Here is a 12,590-nt window from a genome sequence, read left to right as displayed (position 1 = left end):
CATTAATGCCGATTAGAGGTGACAGCCTTAACCTCCCGTCAACATCTGGATGGACTTGGCCTATGGGGTTCACTTTACCTTTTCAATAAAAACAATAATCCTAACGACAAATATACAAACTTGCAGGGAACAATAGATCATGATACTATATCTTGTTTTTTTTTTTTTTTTGTAAGGAACAGGATATTATATATAAATAGTACAAGACAAGTTATTTATATGACGCTGTATCAACATCTTGCACAAGAATGAGACTAGTCAGTAAACAAACTCTTATAACAAGTACCAATCTTAGCCAGTATTGAAAAACAATGAAATGTAAGACGTAATGGGATACCAAACTCCGCTGATCTTATGACACGATAAATATACTGTATAGGCTGGTCCACAATAAACCAGGAACGGAAACGACAACGAGAACGAGAACGGAAATATTGTTAAAATAAATGTATTTAAATGTCAGCGTTCACAATTAACGAGAAGCTTTCATTGTGAATGCTCACATTTAAATACATTTTAACAATATTTCCTTTCTCGTTCTCGTTTTTCGTTTCAGTTACCTGTTTATTGTGGATCAGCTTTAAGAAGTCTATGACAGAAACCAATTATTACAAATAACATACTGTGCTCCAACCACGAGAAAGTCTCTGTCGGATGAAACGGAGCGGGGTAATGCTGTGAATGAATGTTGATGCCATAAGATGTCATAAGGTCACACACGTGGGTACTCTTATCTCTATTGGCTAGCTCTCACAGCACAAACCATAACATTGATACACACATATTGATACTACCCTAGTTACAAAATTAGATCACAGTTAATTTCCTGGTCTTTTAATCCCTTCATACAGGAAATAACATATGCAGGAGAGCGCATGGTTTTTAAACTGACGTTATAACTCTAATATTATCTATCTACTTCGCTCCAATAGATGACGCAATAGTAAGCACATTCCTTTCACTGTAGATCTCCTGGTTGGAGAACAGTAGTGCGCTGCAATTTGGCATAGCCACTCCAAATGAGGAAGATCAGATAACAGACATTGTATTTCTAATAATTCAATATCATTACAATGCCTGCAGTAGATAATATGTAAATATCATTTTTGCACGATCGTGTTTTTTGTTGCTGCATTTACAGCTATAGTTGTTTGGCCTTGAAAGTTGTAATTCCCACACAGAGACTTGCTGCTACGGAAATCATTCTTCATAACATAAAACTATACTGAAATAGTTCCATTACAGTGCACTTATTGTTACTTAGTTACCATTACAGTATAGTTTTGTGAAGGCTTTGGAATAATATTGCTCTAAATTTTCAGTGCATAATATGAGCCGATCAGAGCAGAAGTGGTGTAAGTCAAAAATAGGTAATGAGGGTTAAAGTAAACATTCTGTAAAATACAGCGCAAAGAAGCAATTAATATCCAATTTATTTAAACTATTAGTAGTCAGTGGATAGCAAGAAGGACATATTAATTGCTACTTTGCGCTGTATTTTACAGAACTTTTACTTTAAACCTCATTACCCAATTTTGACTTACACCACTTTTGCTCTGAACGGCTCATGTATTATATTTGTAATTTTAAAAATATAATCGTGCAAAAAAGTACTGTACAATACACGCTTGTGAAATGCATTACAAAATCTCGGAAATTGACAAACTCGCTCTGTTTCTTTTACAAACTTTCACTCGATTTTGTAAAAAGCACTTCCCAATCTTGTACTATTACAAAAGAAGTCAAACACTCTTCTTCAGACCTACTGCCACTTTAACAACAGTAGTAGTTCAAAATCTCACATTGATGACATGTAAGTATGAAAAAGTTATACAATATGCTTATATGGATATAATATTGGACATGTAACATTTTGTAAGATCTATTGTGGGAGAAACATGTTGTTACAGTTTGGTTAGTATGCGTATTGAATTAAATTATCAAATTTTCTGGAAAGGAAGTAATAATAATAATAATAATAATAATAATAATAATAATAATAATAATAATAATAATAATGTATGACTTGAGGCTTTCCCGGCGTTTGATGTAGAATAACTCTTCTCGGGTTCTCAGCCAGGTGAGTTGGAGATTAGCTTCCAAGCTTTCGACGGCTAGCTCTGCCATCTTCTTCGTCCCTGAAGAAGATGGCAGAGCTAGCCGTCGAAAGCTTGGAAGCTAATCTCCAACTCACCTGGCTGAGAACCCGAGAAGAGTTATTCAATAATAATAATAATAATAATAATAATAATAATAATAATAATAATAATAATATATAGGCATACCTTGACGCTGTGAGTTTGATTTCCTTACTTACTTTCGCGCTGCATCAATCACATTCAAACGTAATTCAGATTCGAACCTTGAGAACTGATGTGCACAGCATGAAATAAAAAGACGCACTGCCTCAACTCTGATTATCAGAGAGTGGTGTTCAGTCAGTGGTCAGAACACTCCTAGCAATAATTCTCACTTTTAGACTCCACTCATCCAGAGGAGGTGGTTCTCAATTACTTAAGGATTATACACCCCTTGCTTTCTTTTAACCTATACCATGGTCCCAACTGATTAGTTTTCAAGAAAAGAAAATAACATTACAATGTCTTACGCCAGCTTTCATTTATGAGCAAGAAATAGCACATGACTATGCACAACCAAAGTTTCTATCGGCTTAAAATTGAAAATTTCATAAAATTGTATCAAAGTCTAAACAAGAGTGACTGATCCTTGAAAGAGAATTGGTTGGATTTCTAGTTATTGGCATGAAGTGTAACTATTTTTCAAATAGTGATCAATTATTTCAGTAAAAATGTTTGTAGGCTAATTCATATACAAAGTACTCATTCAATCACTGTTTTCTGCCAGGTTCTTCACTGCAAATCCAGCATTCTCCAATCTTGCCTATTTTCCGTCTTCCTCTTAATCTCCGTATACGATCCGTGTACTTTAAAATTGTCTATCATCTGATATCTTCTTCTCCCCGAACTCTTCTCCCGTTCACCATTCCTTCCAGTGCATCCTTCAGTAAGCACTTCCTCCTTAGCCAGTGACCCAACCAATTCCTTTTTCTCTTCCTGATCAGTTTCAGCATCATTCTTTCTTCACTCACTCTTTCTAGCACAGCTTCATTTCTTATTCTGTCTGTCCATTTCGCACGTTCCATTCTTCTCCATATCCACATTTAAAATGCTTCTAGTCTTTTCTCTTTAATGTTCTTAAAATAAGACAAATTTATTATATTCTATTAATAAAATTCATATATAAAAATCTAAATAATTTTGAATTGTATTCCCATATTTATGAAACAGTAGGTATGAATTCTTTAAGATTGCTTGAACCAAAATGCAACACTGCTACAGTATTTAATCATAGTAGTAATTTAAGCACAAGAATATATAACAAATTTATATTTAAATACCTTAATCTTGTCAATTCTAATAGTTCTAGTATTAAATTGAAAAAATTATGTATTGATTTTATAAGTAAACAAAAATTGTAAATTTAAATTTATACATTCTTATTGTGTAGTAGACATAAGACACATGGTATTATATACTTCTTAATTTCAATTCAGGAATCCGCCCCTGAGTACGAGTTCTACTCTTTCAGGGGTGAGCTAAAGTTTTATCTGTTTATATTATATTTTATGTTACAATTATTAGCAAATAAATACATATCCGAAAATACATATCTTCATTTCGTCGTAATGTCCATGTTCCTACCACATGCAATGCTACACTCCACACAAAGCACTCAACTAGTCTGTTCCTTAGTTTTTTTTTTTCAGAGGTCCGCAAAAGATGCTCCTTTTTCTATTAAAAGCTTTCTTGGCCATTGCTATCCTCCTTTTGACTTCCTGGCAGCAGCTCATGTTACTGCTTATAGTACACGCCAAGTATATGAAGCTGTCCACTTGCTCTACTGCCTCATTTAGAATTCGCAAGTTTACCTTCTTTATTTTTCTTCCTATAACCATGGTCTTCGTCTTGTTTGCATTTATCTTCATTCCATATTCCTCACAGCTGTCATTTAGATCCTGTAGCATATCCTTTAGTATTGTCAACTCTTCTGCTAGCAACGCCATATCAGCAAATCTTGTGCACTTTATTCTTCTTTCTCCTACGTTCGATTGTGTTGATCATAATTTAATTTTATCAAAATTAGAATTTTTTGGTATTCGAGGGAACACACTAAATATTTTTAGAACCTATCTTCATGGCAGAAGTCAATTAGTTGCTATAGGTGAAAATTGGTCAAGTCTCACCACTACACATTATGGGGTTCCACAAGGCTCAATAATTGGTCCTCTATTATTTTTAATAGCAATAAATGACCTTCCAGAAATCATTAAAGCAATAACAATTATGTATGCAGATGACACTACTTTCCTATGTTCTTCCTCTGCTCTAAATCAATTACATGCTCTCAACAACGACACTATCACAGATGGCTTTATGGTTTGAATCTAATGGTTTCTTGCTTAATCAAGAAAAAACTATCAACTTAACTTTCAGCCTAAATTATCTAATAAATAAGGACAACAGACACAACTACACAAAAGTTCTAGGACTTTTTATAGACTCCAGTTTAACATGGGATAAGCACATCGAATACATATGCACAAAGCTATCAAGAGTTTTATATTTGTTAAAGAAATTAACGACTTGCATTTCTCGAAATTATTTAAGATGTGCCTACTTTTCTTTCTTTCAGTCGATAATCCGATATGCCCTAATTTTCTGGGGAAATGGAACCAAAATTGGAAACGTCTTGATTTTACAAAAGAAAGCCATTAGAATTTGATGTAAATCAAACTATCTGGAACATTGTCGGCCACTTTTCAGACAATCACGGATTTTAACAATCATAAATATATATATATATATATATATATATATATATATATATATATATATGATCTAGTGCTTTACACTCGATAAAGTATCGACAATTACTCATTAGTGGCCAATATACATGATCATGAAATTAGAAATAGTGAACAAATTAATATTCCATATTGTAGATTACATAAGAGCAACACAAACTTTTTAATTATGGGGATGAAATTATATAATAAGCTCCCCAGTCAATATTATAAATTACCAATCAATAGCTTCAAAACTAGATTTTACAATTGGTTGTTAAATAATCCTTTTTATTCTGTTGCTGAGTTTTTCAACGCAAATTTGTATCAAATTGTATTTTATTCCAATTTAGTTTTCTTTAATTTAAAAGTTTCAAATTATTTCATGTTTTCATTATATTATTTAAATTTTACTGTTTCTTTTATTAGTGTTTTTAAAAATGTATTTATATGTTTTTCAATGTATTCTGACGAAGCCTAAAACTGTATGTCTAATGGCTAAATAAATTGAATTGAATTGTATTGTATCACCCCTCCCATGTTCTGAAAATAATTCTTCACTAAATCCTCCAAGTAGATGTTGAATAGGGTAGATGACAAAGAACATCATCGTCATACTTCTATCACTATTCCACTTCTCTCTGACATATTCTACTATCCTGATTTTGACTCGCTATTTTATATAAATTAACTGCATCTAGTCTTTTGTCTTTCCTGTGAAAATGTCATAATCGATTTGTTTACAAGAAAAAGGAAAGTAGGAAATGATTAATGAATAATTATTTGAACTGCAAGCCAGCCACGCGGCATGAATGTTTGCTGTGCATCTGTGAGCAGGCTCGCCATCACACAAACCGCATTTCACACCTCGACGGAAACGTATCAAGCAAGGCCAGCTGATTATTGTATAACTAATGCTGCAATTTACAAACATATGCAATACATTATTCAGATGAGAGCCAGTGTGGGCCTAATTCAAATGGTAACTAAGTTACAACATACATAAACACATCAACTGATTGGACCGTCAAAATTTAATTACAGGCTGTAATGAGATGCACTGAAGTAAATATGAAATGCAACTGATTTAATAATAAACGCATTATGCCAAACCATGAAGAAATAAAATATGTTGTATTCCATTTTTTCGTTCACATCCCTGGAGTTCAATTCTCATTAGTAGCATTTCTGTAACGGCTTAAAGAGAATGACACGCTACAGAGGAAAAGAAGAGAGAAAGTAGTAAAGGAAATGAGAAGGAAAAAGACAAGCAGGAGAAAATGAAAAGGATGAGAAGGGCAAAGATATCAGAAGGTGGAAAAGAAGAAAACTGTGAAAAGACAAGCGAAAGAAATAGGAAGTTAAGTAGTACTTGTAATAGCAGTAGTTGCAGTATAAATAAGGTATTTAAGGTACAAAAAGGGCAATAAGAATAATCACTAAATCTTCAAATAATGAACATTATAAACCACTTTTTTCAAATGAAAAGATATTAACTGTTACTTGTTTGTATATTTTAGATTTATTATTATTTGTAAAGGATAATTTTAGTGATTTTATTGTAAGGGAAGATATTCATAATTATGACACAAGACAGCATAAAAAGACACATTTGCCCATGACTAGATTGTCTAAACCAAAACAGAATTTTTTAATGATGGCAATAAAAGTGTCAAATAAATTTCGTCATTTTAATTTTGGTTTCAACAGAAACTCGTTTAAAAAAAAAGGTATCTGAATGATTGATAAGTAGGTCTTATTATAATCATAATGACTTCAATTGTGATGTCATAAATATTTAATCTTAATGTTACTTTTTTTTTTTGCTTTTTAATTTTAAGATAATGTCTTTTGCACCTTTATATGTTCATAGACTGTAAATTAAAATAAATAAATAAATAAATAAGTAAATAAATAAATAAAAATAAATAGTAGTAGTTGAAGTAACAGGACCAATTGTAGCAGTAGTAGCAATAATAATAATAATAATAATAATAATAATAATAATAATAATAATAATAATAATAAAAGCAGTAGGAGTAATAGAATAGCAATATAAAAAAATTAGTTGTGATAACAGTAGCAATGCAAGTACTACTATTCATAGTAACAGAAAAGTTGTAGTACTTGCAATACAAGTAACAGTATTTATAGTAATGAAAAGTTGTACTATTTGTCATAGTATTTATAGTAACAGTACCTATCAAAAGTTGTAGTATTTTTCATAGACGTGATAGTACTTGTAGAAGTGTTAATGAAAGTTGTAGTCTTTGCAATAGTGGTAATAGTATTTACAGTAATAAAAAATTGTAGCACTTTTGATAGCAGTAATAGTACTTGTAGAATATTTATGAAAGTTATAGTCTTTGCAATAGTATTAAAGTATTATTAGTAAATGTTGTAGTATTTGTCATAGTAGTAATATAATTTATAGGAAAAAGTTGTAGTATTTTTAGTAGCAGTAATAGCACCTGTAGACGTTTTAATAAAAGAATCTTTGCAATTGTAATACAAATGGTTGTATTTGCAATAAAAATAATAGTATTTGTAGTAAAAGCAGCAGTAACAGAATCTGTACTTTGTTAATGTTGACCGCTTAATATTGATCATCCACGCTGCAGCGGTAGGGACTACAATTAGTTGAGAACCGCCAGGAGCAAGTCTCGATTGCTCGCACGGCTGCAGGGAATTCATTTCCTCTTTGTGGCTTTTATCTAAGTTGCGCCGTGGTCCTATCTTTGCAATCAGCTCTAATTTTTACGTTCCCATTCATTCAGTTCCTATATTGAACGGCTTTGATTATTTACGATGCATAAAACTGTAACTTTCAAACGTTATGTAAGGCAACACTAAATTGTGCTGCACCTAATCGATACTTCAACCGTATTGGCAATCCTGGTGGCAGGGGATAGAACTACGTTGTATAGCCAGAGACACTTGCGCCTCTGTTGAAAGAGAGAAGAACTGCGTCTAGAATTTGTCGAGGAGTGCCAGAGATCTTCACATTACTGCATTCGAGTAATGTGTAACTGTTATTTAATATTAATAAAACTCAATCATTCATTCATGCATAGGGTTCTGCTCAAGGGCAGGTCTTTCATTACAAACCCAGTATTATCAAATCTTTCCTATTTTTCGAAATCCTCTTAGTCCTCGCATATGGATGTTGTCTATCTGCCTTGAACTTTTGTCCCGTTCACCATTCCTTCCAGTGCATCCTTCAGTAGGCAGTTTTTTTAGCCAGTGGTTCAGTTAATTTCTTTCTCTGTTCCTGATCACTGATAGGTTCCTGATCCTGATAGGTTGCATCCGCCAAATTACTCTTCAAGGAACGACCACTCATATAAATTGAGGGAAAGAAGACAGAGGACGGACACTGGAAAGTTTTCTTTTCTCAATCGTACTATCAGGGACTGGAATGCTTTACCTGCAGACTTACTAAAGGCTTTACCAACAACCAAAAATGTATTTAAAAATAGGCTTAAGGACTTTACTAATAGACGGTAATTATACACAGTACTTAAAGGGTGTAAATGATATGTTGTTATTGAAGTGTTGTATCAGTGAAGAATTATGTTGTGTCAGTGAAGTGTGTTGTATCAGTGAAGAAGTATGTCGTGTCAGTGAAGTGTGCTGTGTAAGTGAAACGTGTTCCTGTCAGTGAAGCTTTATAGTTTATAGTGGCAGTGCAAAGTATTTGAACAGTGAAATGTTTTTGAAGTGTTAGTGAAATCAGGATAGAATCAGTGAAATGTGTCGTAGTTCCAGTGCAGTGAGTGAGTTGACAGCGAAATGAGTGTAATGTTGAAAGGTACTTGTGCAGATATGAACATATACTCGTGGGTTTTAGTTCGATCTTAGTTTTAAGATACAAATTAGAATATTTCAAATGTTATTTTAAGTGATCGTTTCATTTAATTTAGTATATTCCCTGTTGTTGTTATTATTATTATTATTATTATTATTATTATTATTATTAGTACTATCATTAATTGTATTTTTAATTAATAAGTTTATTATTGTCATTATTGAGTGTAATTAGTTACCACTGTCACCGGGTATATACCCATTGCAGTGTGAATAAATACATACATACATACTTTCAGCATCATTCCTTCTTCACCCACTCTTTCGAAAACAGCTTCATTTCTTAATCTGTCTGTCCATTTCACACGCTCCATACTTCTCCATAATCACATTCCAAATGCTTCTATTCGCTTCTCTTCACTTCGTCGTAATGTCCATGTTTCTGGCCCATACAATGTCACACTGCGCACAAAGCACTTCACTAGTCTCTTCCTTAGTTATTTTTCCAGAGGTTCGCAGAAGATGCTCCTTTTTCTATTAAAAGCTTCCTTGGCCATTGCTATCCTCCTTTTGACTTCCTGGCAGCAGCTCATGTTACTGCTTATAGTACATGTTAAGTATTTGAAGCAGTCCATTTGTTACACTGTCTCTTTAGAATTCGTAAGTTCACCTTCTTCATACGCCATATTATCAGCAAATCTTATTCACTTTATTCTTCTTCCTCCTACTATCACTCCTCTCATGTTCTGAAAGCAGTTCTTCACTAAATCCTCCAAGTTGATGTTGAACAGAGTAGGTAATACAGGGCATCCTTGTCGTACTCCTCTCCTTATTCCATTTCCTTTAATATTAACGATATTTATATTAAAATGAACATAATTTGAATATCATTGTAGGCCTATATGTTTTTATATCAAAAGGCAATCCTCGACATACTTAGTGATAATTTACAACAGCAATTTCACGTCACTTTGTAAATTCTCCCAACTTACTGCAAATAAATGAAGTGAGAATTTATCGTCTATTATAGGCAGCCCACGACTTTTTCTTTAAGGGGACACTCCTCTAAAAATGACAACTTTATTCCTAATCATTTTTTCAACCAAATTTTCAGAGCATGTTTACTATGTGAAGAACTAACAAAATCCAAACTTTGAACTCCCAAATGTTTTTGGCTTTTGATTTTTTATATTCTTTTCAGAAATACTTTCAAACTCAAGTTTTAGTAGAAGATCTCAATTTTTAACCTTTTTTTTTTTCGTTACATTCACACAATATATAGGGTAGAGAAATATTTCTATGCATTCATTTTATGAAATATCTCGTTTATTCACTTTGAAAAAAACTGTTCGAACTTTTAAAAGTGTTATTTTTCTTATAATTCATGAAAAAATATTAATAAAATAAGCTAGCAGCCTTTCACATAAAATAAATACATACGTGTAGTAAAAATTTCATCCTGATTGGTTAATATTTGGTATAAAAAAGTTTGTGCTGAATCAAGAAAAGTAAACTTGCGGAAAAATGGATTTAAAAGTAAAGTGAATATTTATGGTACGCACACCTAATAAAATTCTCCTCCAGTATATTCATCTAGTGACTTCAGGGAACCAACTTCAGAACAAAAAGTTACTAGATTTGTAATCAGAAATCTGGGAAAAAAAATTCTTTAATGAAGAAAATAATTTTCACAGCTCTTTAAATGCCACGCTCCCTTACAGCCTTAATTTAAAAAAAATTAAACATATTTGTAATCAGAATTGAAGTAAATCCATTTGGACTATATCTCTAAAGAAGTAAAATAGACAATAAAATTTTTTTGGAAACTTTTCATGATTTTCAGTGGAGTCTCTCTTAAGTTGAAATGTTGTTTGGCATTTTGCTTTTTCATATTTGATCCACTACATGACTGAATTCCAAAAGGAATATCCTGAACTAGCACCAACAGATAGCGCGCGTGTACTTCGAGGGATGGCTTTGCGTGTGCATTTGTTTTCCAATAATATAAACATTGAGGATTTACGTATGTATTAGTCTATTAAATACTCTTAAAAACAACTCAAAACGCCAAATTTTTGTTGTGTCCTTATATGTAAAAACCAGGGAAAGCTTTTTGCCTTTAATCAGGTCCCGAAAGATTCTGAATATATGCTTTCAACTTAAAAAAATATATATAATTAATTAAACTGCGCCTATTAAACAAAAAGAACTACTTCAAATAAAGAATTGCTGGCGTTATTGAAGGAGCTTCATAGCAGAGAAGTATCAAGAAGGAATCAGTCGCCGCGATTTTATTCAATCCTCTTCGGACAAAAAAAGAATTGATGTCAGCTCACGACTGAACGCACATAAAGGGACGGAATATTGTTATCGCACAGGAAGGAGCATGCGCAGTTGAGAAACGCCAACTTTGTTAACTTCCTCTTCTCTACTTTGAAGATTACAGAGATTCAACGTTCAGAATGGCATGTCATCGATGCTGACTTGCGGCCTTAAGAGAACTGGATAGTGATTAGGGGTCAAAAATCCGATTTTTTATTTTATTGAAAAAAAAAGTACATAACTTGCTCTTTCAAACAATATACATATATATAAACAGTAACATGAAAAAATTTATCTTTTACTTGACAATGTCTGATTAAGGGTACACACGTACGTGAATAGTTTTGAAAACAACCATTTTTTATTAAAATACTAGCCGTACCCGTGCGCTCCGCTGCACCCGTTAGAAATAAATATAAAGTAATTACATAATTAAAATAGGACGTTTGATCCAGGGAACATTCGTGTTTGATAGAAGGATAAATCGTTTATGTTACTTAATTTAAATTGAATTAAAAAAAATTAAAATGCGATCATTTTGATCCAGAGACCACTCATTTGGTCATAAAAATTATTTTAGGAAATACAGGAAACGAATGTACAGAATAGCCTATCAAGTTTTCTGTGTATAAGAAGCTATTTTAATCTTACCTGTCCTCGATTCACTCAGAAGTTACTGTAATAACATTATAGCATTATGTCCATCTAGAGAAACTACACTTTCCAATGGTGAATTAATAATTAATTATACAAATCGGTTAATTTAGCTTCTGATATTACTTCATATACAAACACAGAAACATTATCTGTAGGCTATCTTTCATAGCTTTCGATTGTTGTGTCCAAGGCCACTTATAGACGAAGTCATTTGTTTTTTAATTCATTACACGGCCTTAGATGGCAGTTATTTTAATTTTAAAACTCATTTATCTCATTAAATATCAGTCCTATCAAAATTTTTGAAGGAATAAAACTTATCGGAAATTATTTTTAAAGAAACATTTGTTATGTAACATTTTTCATAAAAATCAATAATAAGCGAGATATTTCGATTTATTTAATTCAGGACCCCTTATAACCCCCCTTTTAAATAATATATTTTGAATGCCATATAGCCTATAATCTAAGTTACAACGAACTTAATTTATATTCCAATTTTCATCGAAATCCGTTCAGCCATTATCGCGTGAAAAGGTAACAAACATACATACAGACAGACAGACAGACATACAAACAAAAATTTCAAAAAAGCGATTTTCGGTTTCAGGGTGGTTAATTATATATGTTAGGACCAATTATTTTTGGAAAATCGAAAATTACCAGAAAATTTTCGGCTATAGATTTATTATTAGTATAGATTTCGGAGAGTTTTCGGACTCCAGTGATACATTATTTATTTATTTATTTATTTATTTATTTATTTATTTATTTATTTATTTAAATTGAACATATTGTAACACAATACAGGTCAGCTAAGACATTTACTTTTAAGTTTACATTAAATTTCCCAAAAGTTGCAATTTTTCCCCACACATATTATTTCATAACTCCACAAGCATTAGAGATAGAATGCTGAAATTTTAAATACTGATTTCAC

At 32.2% G+C, this 12,590-nt stretch overlaps 1 protein-coding gene across 3 annotated transcripts in view; it reads right to left on the bottom strand.

Moving 5' to 3' along the window:
* The window catches only part of LOC138702103 (lactosylceramide 4-alpha-galactosyltransferase-like), a 209,972-nt gene that overhangs the window by 18,038 nt on the left and 179,344 nt on the right, over positions 1-12,590 (bottom strand). The window contains exon 1 of one of the 3 annotated variants that reach the window (XM_069829673.1): positions 2,286-2,412. The exons of the other annotated variants lie outside the window; for them this stretch is intronic. The gene's annotated coding sequence lies outside the window, so the exon portion shown is untranslated. Of the gene's footprint in view, positions 1-2,285; positions 2,413-12,590 lie in introns of those variants that run through there. 3 annotated transcript variants of the gene reach the window in all.

The sequence above is a fragment of the Periplaneta americana genome, chromosome 6, assembly GCF_040183065.1.
Source record: "Periplaneta americana isolate PAMFEO1 chromosome 6, P.americana_PAMFEO1_priV1, whole genome shotgun sequence".
Lineage (NCBI taxonomy): Eukaryota > Metazoa > Arthropoda > Insecta > Blattodea > Blattidae > Periplaneta > Periplaneta americana.
Note: the sequence above shows the minus strand (reverse complement) of the source record. Positions and strands in the feature narration are given on the sequence as shown.